At 34.7% G+C, this 16809-nt stretch overlaps 1 protein-coding gene across 2 annotated transcripts in view; it reads right to left on the bottom strand.

Moving 5' to 3' along the window:
* Ctnna1 (catenin alpha 1) overlaps positions 1-16809 on the bottom strand; it is a 167085-nt gene that overhangs the window by 71935 nt on the left and 78341 nt on the right. The window lies entirely within an intron of this gene.

Raw genomic sequence — 16809 nt, 5'->3', positions numbered from 1 at the left:
CTGCTGCTTTTAATAGCAATATGTAGAGAACAAAATGCTACAGATCCACCAGCAGAGAATGTAGTCACATTAAAAGCATGTGAGATCCATGTGTTGCTTCCCTAAAATTCACTTTCTAGGCTTTCTTCTCTTATTAAGTTAATGTGTAATATTCATAATAAAGATTGATAATAAGAGTTTTCAATAAACCAACAATCTGGTAATACTTTTCATATCTAATATTGATATAAAACCGACCTCATGCTCAAGGTAATCTACTCTATAAAATGCATTGTAACACTAAATACAACATTACTCTGGTTTGTCTTTATGAATCAAAGCTAAAATTCCTGGGGCTGGGGGTTGTGGCTAAGTGGTTAGAGCGCTAGCCTCGCACTGAGAGATCCTGGGTTCGATCCTCAGCACCACATAAAAATAAATATACAAAATAAAGATATGGTGTCAATGTATAACTTAAAAAAATTTTTTTTAAAGCTAAAATTCCTAAAGGTTCAGAATCACTAATTCAAGATTCCTTCTGGGTATTACTTAAAATCAAGTGATGCCTCTTAGATTCTTTTTTCCTTAAAATTATATAGAACGACACATACTACCCACTATCATAATGGATACTATTTTTTTCCTAAAAGAAATAACCACTAATATTTCAGGTTCTAATAAATCTATTTCAGGACAAACTAAATGATAGAGAATTAAGGATAATTATTATGTTCATTTTTGCTTGGAGTACATGTATATCAAGTCTATCACATCTAATTTAGGAAGCAGCCCTTCCAATAATGGCAGATTTGGTCCAAGGCAGATTTACCAGACTCATTAAGGGATGAGGGCAAGGGAAAGGTATAAAAATTAAAATCACAAAGACCATGGGTTAGGTTCAGTGCACACAATAGGATGTTTCACATTAGCTGGATAATGATCCTCCATGTTATCAAAATCTTTATTCAATATAAAGCTTGCTCAGAATTGACACATCCAAATGAAACTTATGGCCCAGATCTCAAGTAAAGAACTTCTTTTTTTTTCTTTTAAATATGTTTTTAGTTGTCAATGAACCTTTATTTTATTTATTTATTTATGGTGCTGAGAATTGAACCCAGTGCCTCACACATGCTAGGCAAGCACTCTACCACTGAGTCACAAGCCCAGTCCAAGAATTTCTTTCTTAAGCACTGTATTTCAAAAACCAGGTTATCAACCAGGAAGTTTACTTTGTTTCCTCCATCATCCACAAATTTTCTCTACTTTTCCACATTGCTTGAATCTTGACTTACTACCTGCTTCTTCTTATGGCCCCTAAAATTCCAAAGAATTGCATTCATATCAACTGCTGAGTATCCACCTTCTAAGAATTACCTATAATTTACACAATACAATTTCACAAAACTTTCAGTGGCAAACCAATCCATACAATTTGGTAAACACAAATAGAAACACAATCACTCACCTGGGCTATCTTCTCAGTCTGTCCTCTTTGCAAAGATTCAAATACAAAATGTTTAATCATTTTGGTTACACTTTCAAAAGTATAGGAATATCGGCCATTTAAGAAGTAAATTTTTTGCTATTAATAATTAGCATTTATTCTAGCTCTTTGACCAAATAAAATCCCCAACACCTTTTGCAACTCTAATATGACTTGCTATTTTGCTGTTTTTATTTGAGGACCTGAGGTGTACAATGGGATGTACAGAAAATGTGCGTGGAAATTCTAGAAAACTAGGATTCTTGGAGTAGGCAATAATCCTTACTTCATCTATGCTATGAAAGTACATTTCAGTTTTCTCAAAGAACTGATTACAAACATTCTGACTTTTCAGGTGAAAGTATGTTCTGCCATAATTTTTGTTTCAAAAAGAGAAAAAGACATATGGTTCAGGCCATAATAACTATGGCTATACCATGCATTTGGCTCACATATAAAGAACTGTGTTCAGATATTCTGAAGCATTCTCCTTTGCAGGATTCTACTGAATTCTGAAATGCCCTTTAATATGTCCTTTAAAATTAAATAAATTTGAGGGGCTACGGTTGTGGCTCAGTGGTAGGGTGCTCACCTAGCATATGTGAGGCAGAGTTCAAGCCTCAGCACCACATAAAGCACCACATAAAGTCATTGTGTCCACCAGTAACTTTAAAATTTTTTTTTAATTTATAAATTTGAATTGAAACTCAAAAAACACAGAAACAAACAAACAACAACAAAAAGAATGGTGTTTGGCAGTGCCCCAATAGTGCTCAGATCAACCTCTCTATTTTTCCTTGAAACTTACAAGCGTGGGGGTGGTGGGGGGCGGGGTAGTGAAAAAGAAAGTGTAAAGAATCTACCATCCTCAACACACTGCCACTGCTGCAGACAACTGGGACAGTACCCTGTCCACGTCTCTTTTTTCCCTCCTGATAATCCCTCAGGCCAATGTAAGACAAATCTGGTCCCTGACACTTGCCGTCAAATTTAACAACTAGAGTCCATTTGATCATTGAGTTAAACTGCCAGCATAAGATTTTTCTATTACTCTAAAAAAAAAAAAAACTAATAGTAGGTGGTTAGGAAATTTTTTTGTTTGATGCAAAGTTGCTGAAATGTTATTACCTAAGCAATATTGTCATCTAGATATCCAATCTATGTTCTCCTTAGAATTAGATGTGAGGGGAATCATAGGTAGATTATAAAGAATAGGACAAACTGCCAAAGGGTTTACATTAAAAAAATCACATTAAAAAAATGTACCATAAAAAAAAATCACAAACCTACCAATTTCCAAAACAATAATCAGAATTTTGAAGATCTTGACTTTTAAACATTTTATGTCAACCTTTAAAAACACACACACACACACACACACACACACACACACACCAATCTCAGTTTAAAATGAGGAGGAAGTCTGGGGATTAGCTATAACCTTTCAAACACTGGACTCTTCATTCATTTATAAGTAACTAACATTTTAACTCACTGAATTCCTGGCAACAGCTAACATTAAGAAAAATATGGATGAATAAATTGACAAGGATGTAGGGAGAGACATAAAGATTAAGATTCCGTTTGTGATGTATTAAAGTTAGAGGGTTTACAAATTGTCCAAGTAGAGATGAGAAGTTCACAGGAAAGGTCCAGACTAGAAATAATTAAGAAGTTTATCATCAGTGAATAGAAGTATTTAACACTATGAGCTTAGATGAGATCACCAAAGGAATGAATGAAGATATAGAGAAGAGACTTACAGGTCCATACTATTTTCCTAGACCAGTCTGAGAGTAGGAAGGCAGGAGAGAGAGGAGGGATAAATTGATCAATCTATCTACCTACCTCCCTACCTAGATTTGGGGTTTATTATTTTGCCCAGGCATTCTTCAAACTCTTGGGCTTAAGCAATCCTACTGCTGGCTCCTGAATACCTGGAACCAGGCATGTGTCACCATGCCTGATAAGTCTAAGAAATCTTTAAACAAGAAATATCAAATAACAATCTAAGAAATATCAAATAATAATCACCAAAAAAGGGGGGAGGAGGATGGATTTCAAGGCTACTTGGGCAAAGCTGAAGTGGAAAAATAATAGGAATATGGTAAGCTTAATTCATAAAAATGATCTGAAACCTTAAAACACTAAAAGATTTTTGTTAACTAAGGATCTGTACATATACTACTTTAGGAAGTCAGAATGATAACTAAAATAACTAGTCCATCATTCATCATACCTCTGAGTGGGTTCTCTAGGCCAAGTACCAAGACATGACCATGTCCTCAATGAAGTCAGTGTATTAAACTAAAGAATCAATAAAAGATTATAGGGTAATCAGAAAAGCAGGTTTTAATTCTGGAAGAAATGTACAATTCACTAACTTGAATTACAAGACTACCAAATGTTTGATAAAAAGATAACCATGGCCAGGTATAGTGGAACATACCTATAATCCCAGGAACTCAGGAGGTTGGGACAGGAGGATCACAAGTTTGAGGCCAGCTTCAACAACTTAGCAAGGACCTAAACTACTTATTGAGAGTCTATCTTAAAATGGGTTGGGGACATAGCTCAGTTGTAAAGTACCCCTAGGTTCAATCCCTAGCACCCCATCAAAAAAAGATAACTACATAATTTTATATATCCTGGCAGAGGTGTGGTATACAAGGTATTTGTATTTACCAAAGTAATACAAAGATTTGTACATTTCACTGTGTATGAAATTTATCTTGAAAAAAGTGAACTCTAATGACACGTAAGCTGCAGTGTTTATGTGTTTTCAACTGATTTTACAGCAATCAAATCAATCAATTAATCAATCAATAAGATTGGAATGAATAAATATGTAAAAAATCAAATATAATAAAATGTTAACAATCAAGAAGGTGGGTGTATATGTATATGGCTATTCACTACACAGATCTTTCAGCTTCTACATGTGGCAATTTTCATAGAATATTGGAAGGAAAAATTACAAATATCATTTACGGTATTGGCAATCTAACACATTATTATTCCCAACTAGACATATAGTATTTTGTGGTGGCTAAGGGCTCAAATTCTAGAACCAGATTGGGTTCAATGTGTAACACCTCCACTTACCAGCTATGGGAACTTATACAAGTTATCAGACCTTTATACCTTAACAGTAACAAATTCATGCTTTGATGATTAAGTGAGAATGTATATAAAGCACTTAAAATTTCTGGCACATGATAAGCACTGACGAATGGGTTCTTTTATTACTTTTATGCTATTATTATTAAGTATTCTTAAATAATTTAAAAGTACTTCAATTTCCACTATACACTACATTAACAAAATGCTAAGGTACTGGACCTCTGCCCTCAGGAATTTACAGTTTAGTGGAGATAAGACTAACAATATTCAATTCAATTTATTTAATAACTAATAAAAGATAATAAACCCAGAAATGTGAATTGCCATTCAGATTACTGTTGTTTAGAAAGGGGGGGGGGGGCGATACTTAAGAATGCAGTGGAGAAATGGAACTTGGGCTTGGTACAAAGGCATGATTTCTGTACAGCTGGGTAGAGAAGTCACCAGAGCTACTCATCTGACAGATGATACCTGTTCACTGCAGTAATGACCAAACAAACAGGAGTCCAAAGCTGGACCAAATGACAGGATGCTTCTGCTGCCAGGAAGTGAGCTTAGATTTAACATGGTCAAAAGAGTATCAATTCCAGGTTTCTGGAGACAAATGGAACATGGTAACCAAAGCAGTGACTTAGAAAGATTACCAGAGTCTTGAGTTCCCACACCATTGTTCAAGTTTTCACTACCAATATCCAATCTAAAACCATTTTTCAGAAAAGATACATGATTTCTTTCTAATAGACTTTCACATTTAGTTTTCTTTTCTAGTCTCAGAACCTACCTCTTATGGATTTAGCATAGAAAAGGCAGAACTTCTACTTTCTAAAATACAGCCCACAAAGGAAAAGCTCTAGTTTGAGTCTTATTCACCCCCCCCCCAATAAAATCTACCCCTTTTTTCAATCTTAATCATGTACTCTTAAAATGTTAGCAAGAAACTTTTAGAACAATTTCTGGCTCCCTAATATGATACAATTATTAACAGAAATGCAATAGTACAATGTAATGACAATCTGTTAATTTTTATTCCCTCACATACCATGAAAGAATCTTATTTTAAGGCTTAATTTGTTACTTTCATATATAAGAGGTTCATTAATGGCTTCACTGTTAAACAACTCAGTGGAACTTCTGGGTTTATTAAAAACTATGTGGCATGGCTGCCAATACAATTTTAATAAAAGCCCCAATCTGTTATCTGCCTCCCATCTATATAATACATGAGAAATGACATCTTAAAGGTTAGACTTCACACTAGCAACAAGTTTCAGGATTTTAGAAACACTTGATTTCCAACCCAAATTTAACTTTGTCATGTCTCTAATTCCCTCTCCAAAATCGAATACTCTCCTTCCTTTACAAAGAGTCTTTCAGAAAACATCATAATTACAAAGGTCTTCTAATGTTTCAAATAAGAACACACTTCATTTTTTCCATATTTTCATTAAGATCAAATTAACTGATAACTCCAATTTCTCTACTTAGGCTAACTATGAAAACTGTCAGGCACTAGATAGTAAAATTCTACTGTTATTTTAATTTAACCAACCCAAACTGGGAGCACAACAACAGAAATCAATACTTGTTGACTTTTCTTTTGTTGCTTTTAGGAGAAAGAAAGAGAGATGCTTTCCCTTCTGTTAAGATAAGGACAGATTAGGGACTGGGGATGTGGCTCAAGCGGTAGTGCGCTCGCCTAGCATGCATGCGGCCCGGGTTCGATCCTCAGCACCACATACAAAGATATTGTGTCTGCCGAAACTTCACAGAAGAGCAAATCCAATGGCATAAAGTATTAAAAATAGATTATTCAAACTTCACAGTGGACAAGAGAAACAATGACCTATTGCTTCACCCCTGTCAGATGAGCAAAATTAAAACAATATCATTATTGAGAAGATATGAAGAAAAGCCTATTTACTTTCATTGGTGTAGAACTGTCACTAGTTTAGGCTTTTGTGGGAAATAATCTATCGATATTCGTTCAAATAAAAATGTGTATGTAACAACCAATCCAGCAATCCCACAATCCAGAATTTCTAACTAGAAATAAAAGCACAAAACACAAGACTGCATCTTTCAAGGATGTTCACTAAAGTATTGTTCACAGTGTTTAAAAAATAAAAAGCAAATGCTCACTGGAATAAAAGAGAGGTGTCAAATAATTTATGGTGTAGTAACACCAAGTACTACTACTCAGCAATGAAAAGAATGAATTAGAGGCAAATCAGGAGCCTTGAAAAGGTCTACAAAAAGTAAATCTTCCTGGGTCTTATTATTCAGTAATAAAACTAATACTGAATAATAATGCTTCAACCAAGGAAGCATCAATGCAAAAAAAAATCTATATTAAGATATTTTTTTTGGGGGGGGGACAGAGGAAGCAGGGATCTTTCATTTAAGTAATGAAAAGTAAAGAGATATTTATGCCAGATTACTTGTATAAGAGTATTTTGGGGAAAAAGAATGTGGGAGAGATGTAGGTAGAAGGAGGGAGGAGAGGTAAAGGGGGATAATAAAAGGACCCAGTATGTATAATACAAAAGCTGCATGTACATAAATTTTAAAAGAGGAACTGGGTACGGTGGTACACACCTGTAATCCCTGCTACTATTGCTGAGGCAGGATGATCTCAGGCCAGTGTGGGCAATTTTATAAGATTCTATCTCAAAATAAAAAATGGGGGTTTGGGAAGTGGAGGGGTAGCTCAATGGTAGAGTACCATGGGTTCAATCCCCAATATAGGATGTCAGAGGGAAACAAGCTTCACCTTTACACAATTTTTAATTGTATATTTGTAGTTGTTAAAATAAATTCTAATTTCTTATGATTAAAGGGGAAATGTAAGCTACATATAAAGAAATTATAGTTGTATTACAGTAGTAATAAGATTCACCAGGTCTTAGAAAGAACGGTAAGTAACAATTGTGTACCTTTTCCCAACCTGCAAGAAAGGGCAGAAAATGAAAATACAAAACACAGTGAAAAAGAAAATGCACAATAAAAGAGGCTAGAATCATCATTCTAGAACAGTGTCCAAAAAAAAAAAAAGGAAATAAAAACAAAAGTACCTCCCTCAACTAAGCCTAGAAGAAAGAAAACATCCATTCAGAAGGAAGGAATCTAGCTATTAGCCCACAGCCTCACAAGCCTGACTCATCTTCATGGGGAGGCCCTAAAGTATTAAAATATTTTATACCTCTCAAGTATTTAAAGAATTAATGGAAGGCCCAGTAGAGAATGTCAACCAGGGGTGTGTGTGTGTGTGTGTGTGTGTGTGTGTGTGTGTGTGTATGGGGGGAGAGAGAGGGGGGAGTGGAGGAGGGGAGAGAGAGGGGGGAGTGGAGGAGGGGGGGGAGAGAGAGAGAGAGATATTGAGATTAGATATCTCCTGCTTACAGACTGAAACCATCCACTTCCCCCAATAGGCAAAGCAGGAACATCATCTCCCATAATACCTAGCTGCCATGATCAACTGGACAACCTCCAGAGGATGTGAGGTCAAGGACTCCAGAAGCCCTGTGGTCAGAGATCAGACATAAAGGTGCCCAGGAGGACAGAAGAAAATTAAACAGGAATCCAATTTAAAAAGCAAAGAACAAGGGCTACGGTTGTGGCTCACCAATAGAGCGCTCGCCTAGCACATGTGAGGCCGTGGGTTCGATCATCAGCACCACATAAAAATAAACAAAATAAAGGTATTGCGTACAACTAAAAAATAAACATTAAAAAAAAAAAAGAACAACAACAAAATATGGGTCTCCTATCTCCTCGTCATACCTGACTGACATGCTCTGAAACAGAATACATTTTGTGGAATTATCCTGAACCTCAAATTCCCAAGCTTATATCATTGATGACAATACACTGTATGTTTTCTATATTGATACTGGATAGCAATTGGCAAAAAGCATCTTCTGTTTATTGAAAAGTATCATTTCTTCCTAGAGCACAGCATACAATTTTTACCGTGAATTTAAGTAATGCTCAAATATCCCTTAAACTGAACATAAAAATTCTTTCTACATAACTAAAGTTAAAGATTCAGGGCTGGGGATGTGGCTCAAGCGGTAGCGTGCTCGCCTGGCATGTGTGCGGCCTGGGTTCAATCCTCAGCACCACATACAAACAAAATGTTGTGTCTGCCGAAAACTAAAAAATAAATATTGAAATTCATTTTTTTTCTCTCTCTCTCTCATAAATAAATAAATAAATAAATAAAAGGAAAGCTCCTTATCAACCGATCAAGCCAGAATTTATTAAAAAAAAAAAAAAGGTAAAGATTCAATATCAGAAAGCAGAAACTACTGGCCCAGCATGGGGGTACATGCCAAGAGGAAAGGAAGAAGAAAAGAAGGAAGAAAGGAAGAAAATTACTACTGGTCACTGAAAAACTTTACTTGACAGGATTGTTATATTTGTTTGACAGTGTAATATAAAACCAGTAAGCATCACTCAAAATTAAGAAAGAATGAAGGATTTTCTGGATAAAAGTCAGGATCCGGAGTCACAGATTACAGAAGTCAATCTTTAACTGAATGAGACTACAGTAAAAACTGAAAGATTACAGTAAAATGATAAAAACCTTTAAAGTTCTTGTACTGACTGAAGACTTTAAGCCATCTATTAAGAGAAAAAGGTTGTAAATTAATGAAGTGTAAAATGACTTAACACTTCAGAATAAGCTATTCAAAAGATGGCAAGTATCTAATGGCTATATAGATAATACATTAAGATGTGCTATAATAAAAACAGAAATATTCTCTATACACAGAATAGTCTATCACAGAGCACCTAGTCTAAGATCACCCTATCTGATTTGGCTGAAAACAATTCCAACATGAAATAAGAAGACAAGACTACATTCCAGACATGTCAACTTTATACAGCACATTACAATAAAAGACTATAAATTGATGCCACAAAAGATAAAAGGAAAAGAAGCATTGTGATTAAATATTTAAGAAGAACCAATGAGTAAAGACAAATGGAAAATAGCTTTCTTGGGAGAAAAATAAAAGAAAGCATAAGATTTTGGACCAAAGTAGGCGGTACCTTTGGAATGAAATTCAGAGTTCATAGAACAAGGTAAATATTTGAGAAAACAAGTTTTAAAAGAAAAGAACACCATCAGTGGTGCATATCTATAATTCCACAGACCCTGGAGGCTGAGGCAGAAAGATTCCAAGTTCCAAGCCAACCTCAGCAACTTAGCAAGACCCTGTATCAAAAAAATAAAAAGCACTGGAGATGTAGCTCAGTGGTAAAGTACCCTTGGATTCAACCCACAGAAAAAGAAGAAAAACAAAACTGGCCATAGTCAGCAAATTATAATAAAGCCTATTTCACAAATAAATAATGTAATTCTCAATGTAAGGCAGAAGATACAAAAAAAATTTAGTTTAACTTGTATGTGTGTGTGTAGTTTACTATACCTTCAAAAAATATTTTTGGAAGAGAGAAGAAACTCTAAAGAAAGACTGAATAACTAGAGAAAGGGTGAGAGAATATTTTTGAATACACATAGTTATACCTTTTTATTTTGAACCGTGAAAGCACATTATGCATTTTAAGAATTTAAAAAAAAAAACAACTTTTTATCAGCCATGCATGATGGTGCATGTCTGTAATGCCAGTAGCTTGGGAAGCTGAGGCAGGGAGATCACAAGTTCAAAGCCTGCCTCAGCAAAAAGAGAGGGGCTAAGCAACTCACTGAGACCCTGTCTCTAAATAAAATACAAAATAGGGCTGGGAATGTGGCTCAGTGATTAAGTGTCCCTGAGTTCAATCCCCAGTATTTAAAAAAAAAAAAAATTATCAGGTACAAAGAAATGTTGCAACCATACGGATCTCAGCTCAAAAAATAGATTTCTTCGAAACAAGAAACCTTTGTGAGCCAATAAATGAAATGTTCTATTATTTGTTTTGGTTATTTCTTCTTGAAGCAACTACTAATCCAATGAACAAAATCCACGGATCTGAAGGCAACTCTTCACATCTGTTAAGTAGAGAGTGATACTAGCCCATCCATATACCTCATTTCACCATCAGTTTGCCTTAACTGTAAAAATTTTTTCCTAATACGATTCTGTTCTTCAATCATTTTAGAGCTCTAGAGAGAGACTGGTTATAATATAAAAGGGAAGGAGAATGTCTAGACCTCCTACTTCATGCCCCTGCTATCTTTCTCTTTTTAATACTTCATAGACAATATATAAAACTTATTTGTGGCTAATTATTCTAAGAGCTCTAGGGTATGTAAATTCTCTGAAACAATAAGCTAGTGTGTTGATTTTTAAAAAAATCAGAAAACCCTTATTCATAACAGCTTTTCTCTTTAGCAGATTTTCAAAAATAGAGAAGACATATAAACACAACTTATAGAAAATGAACAAGAAAAGAAGCACATGGACAGTTTTAGCATTGAAATAGCAAGTCTATTTCAAATGCAATCACCAAATAAATCAAAAATGAGTGGGAACAAATAATGAAGAGATTTTATACAAAAATGCCTATTCAAAACTCAATTCAGAGAATGAACATTGATGATCAAAGTCTCGCTTCCCCATGCCAGATAACTCAGAATTAACTATAAAGTGTGCCAAATCCAAGCAAAATGTACATTTTAATAGTAAAAAGAACATAATACAAATCTGGGAATAAGGCCACCAACTTCAGGCAAGACAGTTAAGACAAACGAAGAGCAAAAAAATAACCTCTGCAACACAAGTCAACAGGGATTTACTTGCTAAAAATCAAGGTGGTCTTTAGAAATTATTACCAGAATGCCCACATAAGAGAGAAAGTTCTTCGGAAGTATTTGGCCACTGCTGAAAGAGAAGAAAAGGGGTGTGTTTGGGAGAAAGGATTGCGGTGAGGGGGGGATTTCTTTAATTCAACAGAATGATACATGCAATAAATCCAGAACTCACTGGAAATCAGAACAGTTAGAGAGAGAAGAAAAAAAACATAGTATTTGAAGTATGAACCATTCAATTTCAAAGTAATTGATTAGTTACAGTAATGATAATAGTAGCAGTAGTGTAAGATAGTGGTTGTGCCCTACCTGGTGCTATTCTACAGTCTCACAACCATGTTGTGTCTCTGTTTTCATCCCCACTCCCAGCTGAGGCAACAAAGACTTGAGAAAGATTTGGGTAACTTTTCATGCTCAGGACAGCTGTCAAGTTTTAGAACAATGCCTTCATAGAAAATCCCTTCAAAAAACAATTTAACTAATTGCCAACAACCTATATATTCTAGTAAACATGTACTTCAAACATCTCTGGAGGAAAAACAAAGCTTCAGATTAGGTAGATTTTATTTTTACAAAATTAAGACCACTGAATCTCACCTAGGCAAAATAGTACCTGTCTCTAAGAAGCAGCAACAGAAGAACTAGAAGCTGCTTAATGTTTCCCTTCAAAACTCATTGAAAATCTACGTGGGGCAGCAAAACTAAGCTCCAATTACCAGGATATCAATTTAAATAGAGATGTCCCTTCCCAAAATAAACTCCGTAAGTACCCGCCCACGTAGATCTGAGGGCGACTGTCTACCCAAACATATCTTTAATACTTTCTGTCATAGTGCCGAAACACCATCATCAAACTCTTCCTTTAAAAATAGAAAGGAAATATGCCCCTAAAAAACAACAAAAACATTGGAGAAAGACATTACACTTGACTTTTTCAACTAACACTTTGACTAAGAAATGGTGACAGCTTTAAAAGAAATACTACCAGTTTCCACATACTCACAGCCAAAGCTTACATATCATTGTGGAAAATCCCTTCTCTTATATGAATTCAGTTTTGGTGCCTGTTACAGTTTATCTGGTAGCAAGTACTAGCATAAAAGTATCAAAGCATGAAACAAATTAACATTAATGGGAAAAAAAATCAGGAGACAAGTTAGTTACAGTTAATTTGATCTCTGTATTTTCATATTATGTACAGAGTGTGTAGTGAGACTGATTTTCTGCATATAAAGTTGTTGGCTTCTATTCTCTGATAAAAGCCTCAGGATTACTGAACACTGAAGAAGCTACCAAATTTGGCCTTTATTTCACTAAAGAAAAGATCAGCTCTTTGGGTTTAACAAACTAGAAACATTTGTAGCTTATCTCTGCTGGACAGCACCAAACCTCACCAGACCAATACCAGCTTGCCTCCTCTAGTACCTATATCACAAACAGCAGCAGAGGTCTGCATGACAGAAACTGAAAATCTTAAACTATAAGTATTACCCATGGAAGCAAAAAATAAAAATCTATGGAGATAAACAAAATAATGTTGTTTCAACAAGCTACTAACACTCTCTCTTTTTTCTTTTTTTCTCTTTTTTTTTTTTAAGAAAGAAGAACCTTGAGGCTTTATTTTTTAAATATTTTTGTAGTTGTAGATGGACACAATACCTTTATTTTATTTGTTTATTTGTATGTGGTGCCAGGGATCAAACCCAGTGCCTCATGCATGCTAGACAAGCACTCCACCACTGAGCCACAACCCCGGCCCCCACAACCTCTATCTTTTTTGCAATTTAACTTGAAGGAGTTAAAGTGGGCCTAAAATAAATCTCTAAGATACTATTATATGTTTACAAGCACTAATATTTCAAACAACCCCACACACACACACACTGTATTCCTGACTGGGGAAGGAGTGGGGGAATTCCAGCCAGACCTGGTGGCAGTGGTGCACACCTGTAATTCCAGCAGCTCAGGAGACTGAGGTAGGAGGAGTACAAGTTCAAAGCCAGCCTCAGCAACTTAACAAGGCCCTGTTTTTTTAAAAAATCAAAACAAAACAAAACAAAAAAAAAGAGGCTAAGGATATGGCTCAGCAGTTAAGCACCATGGGTCCAATCCCCGGGGAGGGAGGGAGAGAGGGAGGGAGGGAGGGAGGGAGGAAGAGGGAGAGAGAGAGAGAGAAAGAAATCCAGATTAGTTCATTAACAAAAAAGTTGATTCCCTTTCTTAGTTCTCAGGGTTATATAATGATATTCTAGGTGATCATATACAGAATCTTCAAATAAAAATACAGTATTTAAAAGTATGAAAATTTAAGCACCAACAACATCCATACTGTACAGATTCAACCACTTTTCATAAAGGAAACAGTAAAAATAAGAATAATTAGCCTATTTTGATTTCTGAGTTTTTGAACTATTTTTGATTCAGCAATCCTTAATGAATAATTTTTACAATATAAATGAAGTAGCCACAGAAAACTGGAGACCAAAAACAAAGCCCAAAGATTAAAGAGGTGACCTTTGTGCACAATACAGACTTTTAACACAGAATATGTAATTCTGATGGCAATAACATACAAGGGCCAATTTATATTTTAAAATAGAGAAAATATTCAACTTCATTTAGTATGAACACATTATCTGAACTCTTACAAAAAATATAATTTTAAATACACATCAAATCATTAGTATACATATTTATAAATATGAAAAAGCATGTGAATATTTTTAAATAGCTTCATGAAGATACACATTCAAGGGCTGGGGATATAGCTCAGTTGGTAGAGTGCTTGCTTAGCATGCACAAGACCCTGGGTTCAAACCCCAGCACCACCGCCAAAAGAAAAAAAAGATACACATTCAAAACATACACTAACATATATCATATATAATTCACTTGTTAAAAGTGTACAATGTTTTTAGTGTATTCACAGATATGTGCAACTCTTATCAGTGAATTTCAGAGCATATTCACAAAATGAAATCTTGTACCCTTATCTATCACTCCCCCCACATCTCTACATATATGTAAGTAGACATGGTGATAATGCTTGGTTATAAGCTAAAAAGCTCTAAAAATATTTTGTCCTTTAAAGTAATTTTTAGTAGATAGCCACTCTAGATTTGTTCTTCTATCTCCAGCACCAAATGTATCCCTTCTCTGTTCTGATAATTCCTGTTTGTGAAAATGCTGACCAAGTTAATCAAAAATTTTAAGTATGACTCTCACACATACAAAATGTACCACTTCTTTGCATTTACCATCAATCAAACATACATACATAAAAAACAACATATATAAATACATTTTAAAATGTCTCCTTTCCCATGTTGTCTACATGAAAACAAATAAGCACCTTTATTCTATGGAAATGCTTTCTTGGGTTTAAAAAAGTAGAAACAGGCTCCAAGTCCAAATGTGCTGATTTAATGGGGAATTAAAGAATGTTAGACACTTTTTTCCTCCACCTACTTAAATACACATGCTGTTGATTCACCAGATTCTCAGCTGCCAAAAGAGAATAGACTAGCTTAGTGTCTGACATTTTCTTTTGGCTGTCATTAATCCTTAATGTGTCGCTGTCTAGAGGCTAAATGGAATAGTTTTCTTCTACTTTTACAGATTATTTTCTTCAACCTGAGGAAATGTATCAAAGTCTAAATCCACCCTAGAAGAAAGTTGCCAATCTTAAGATTTTATTTTTCTATTATTTACCCATACAAATTCCCAAGAGAATCTAACTGGCCTAAGAAACATTACAGGCACTAGCTACACCATGAACTGAGCAGTAAACAGAGGAATAGGTGAGATAAAATAATGTCTGCCAGCAGTTGCAAAATACACAAATACCCTTGAAGGGTGTTAATATAGCATCTAATATGATGATAAGAGATATCCCTTACTTATCTTTTATTATGGGACTTTCCAAACATACCCCAAAAGATTGAGAAAAGTCAATGAAATGCCTCATATAACTATCACCGAACTTCAATAGCCATCCACTTTCTGCTTTCTTGTTTCATTGCCCTTTTCCTTTAGTTTTTTATTTTGTTTTCATTTTTGCTAGAGTTATTGTTGTTGGTACTCGTGATTAAAACTAGGGGTGTTCTACCACTGAGGTACATCCCCAACCCTTTCCATTTTTTATTTTGATACAAGGCCTCACTAAATGGCCAAGGATGGCTTCTTCCTGTTTTAGCTTCCCAAGTTGCTGTAATTACTGGCATGTACTACTACTGTAATATTTTTAAATAAATCCAATACACCATGTTTCTTTATAAGGGATTGTCTTATAATATGGACCATTCCCCCCAAATGTATATTCATACTTAGATGTGCAAATCGTGTCAAATCACAGGAGTTAAGGAGAATTTCCTTTAATGGGGCCTTAAAGAATGTTAGATACTCTTTTCCTAAGGCCAAAACCTTAAACCCAAACCATACAGTGTTTTTATTAACATAACCCTAAAATTAATGATAATTCTTGATTTAAAGTGGTTTTAAGAAAATGATTAATTTTGCAATGACTGTGGGGAAAAAAAAAAAAAACCTGAAAAGAACAGTGTGGGGCGGCGGATGTGGCTCAAGCGGTAGCGCACTCTCCTGGCATGCACGAGGCGCTGGGTTTGATCCTTAGCACCACATAAAAAATAAAATGAAGATGTTGTGTCCATCGAAAACTAAAAAAAAAATGTTAAAAAATTCTCTCTCTCTAAAAAACAGTGTGACTTTAGTCTCTATAGTTTGGCATAATAAAATAATAAAAAAAGCCAGCCAATGAAGTCCATTTTTCAAAAGCTGATTAGAAATTTTAATTTTAAAAATTGAAATTTGTGTAATTTTAAAATTTCTGAATGTTACAAAATATAAAATCACCTCGAAAAAGAAAAACCCAACAAATGTCTTCCTAAAATTTTCAATCTATTTCCTCAACTAAGAACTTTACAAGTAAGGGGAATCCTTTATACAATGGAAATCACTAAATAAAAGTATAATTCAAAGATTACAGTTAAATATCACTGATCAAATATTTATGATTTTTCTTATAAAATTATTTCAGGTCATTTTATACCAGGAAATAACAAACAACATTTGTATAATCATAAGAACAAGGACAAACAGAAATATTAATCTTTCACTCCTAGAAGATGACTTTCATGTTACAACAGCAATAATTCTCAAAGGAGGGAGAAGTAATTTAAGACAACTATTTTCCAGTAATAAATTTAAAGGATAATTAGCAAGAAGTTTTGATATCAGATGTCACACTGCATTCTACTTGGTAGACTACTATAAACTGCAAAAAAAAAAATCACAAAACCAAAAAATCAGAATATCTGCAGTCAGAGTAAACCAGACAGAGCAGGAGGCCAATCATTTCAACACATCTGAAAATAATTTGTGAGACAAATTTACTGTCCAGATGTCCTTTTAGCATAAAGCAAGTCAAGGGGACCTATTTTTTTTA

The sequence above is a fragment of the Ictidomys tridecemlineatus genome, chromosome 1 (genome assembly GCF_052094955.1).
Source record: "Ictidomys tridecemlineatus isolate mIctTri1 chromosome 1, mIctTri1.hap1, whole genome shotgun sequence".
In the NCBI taxonomy this organism is placed as follows: Eukaryota; Metazoa; Chordata; class Mammalia; order Rodentia; family Sciuridae; genus Ictidomys; species Ictidomys tridecemlineatus.
The sequence above is the reverse complement of the archived record's forward strand: the minus strand, read 5'-3'. Positions and strand labels throughout refer to the sequence as shown.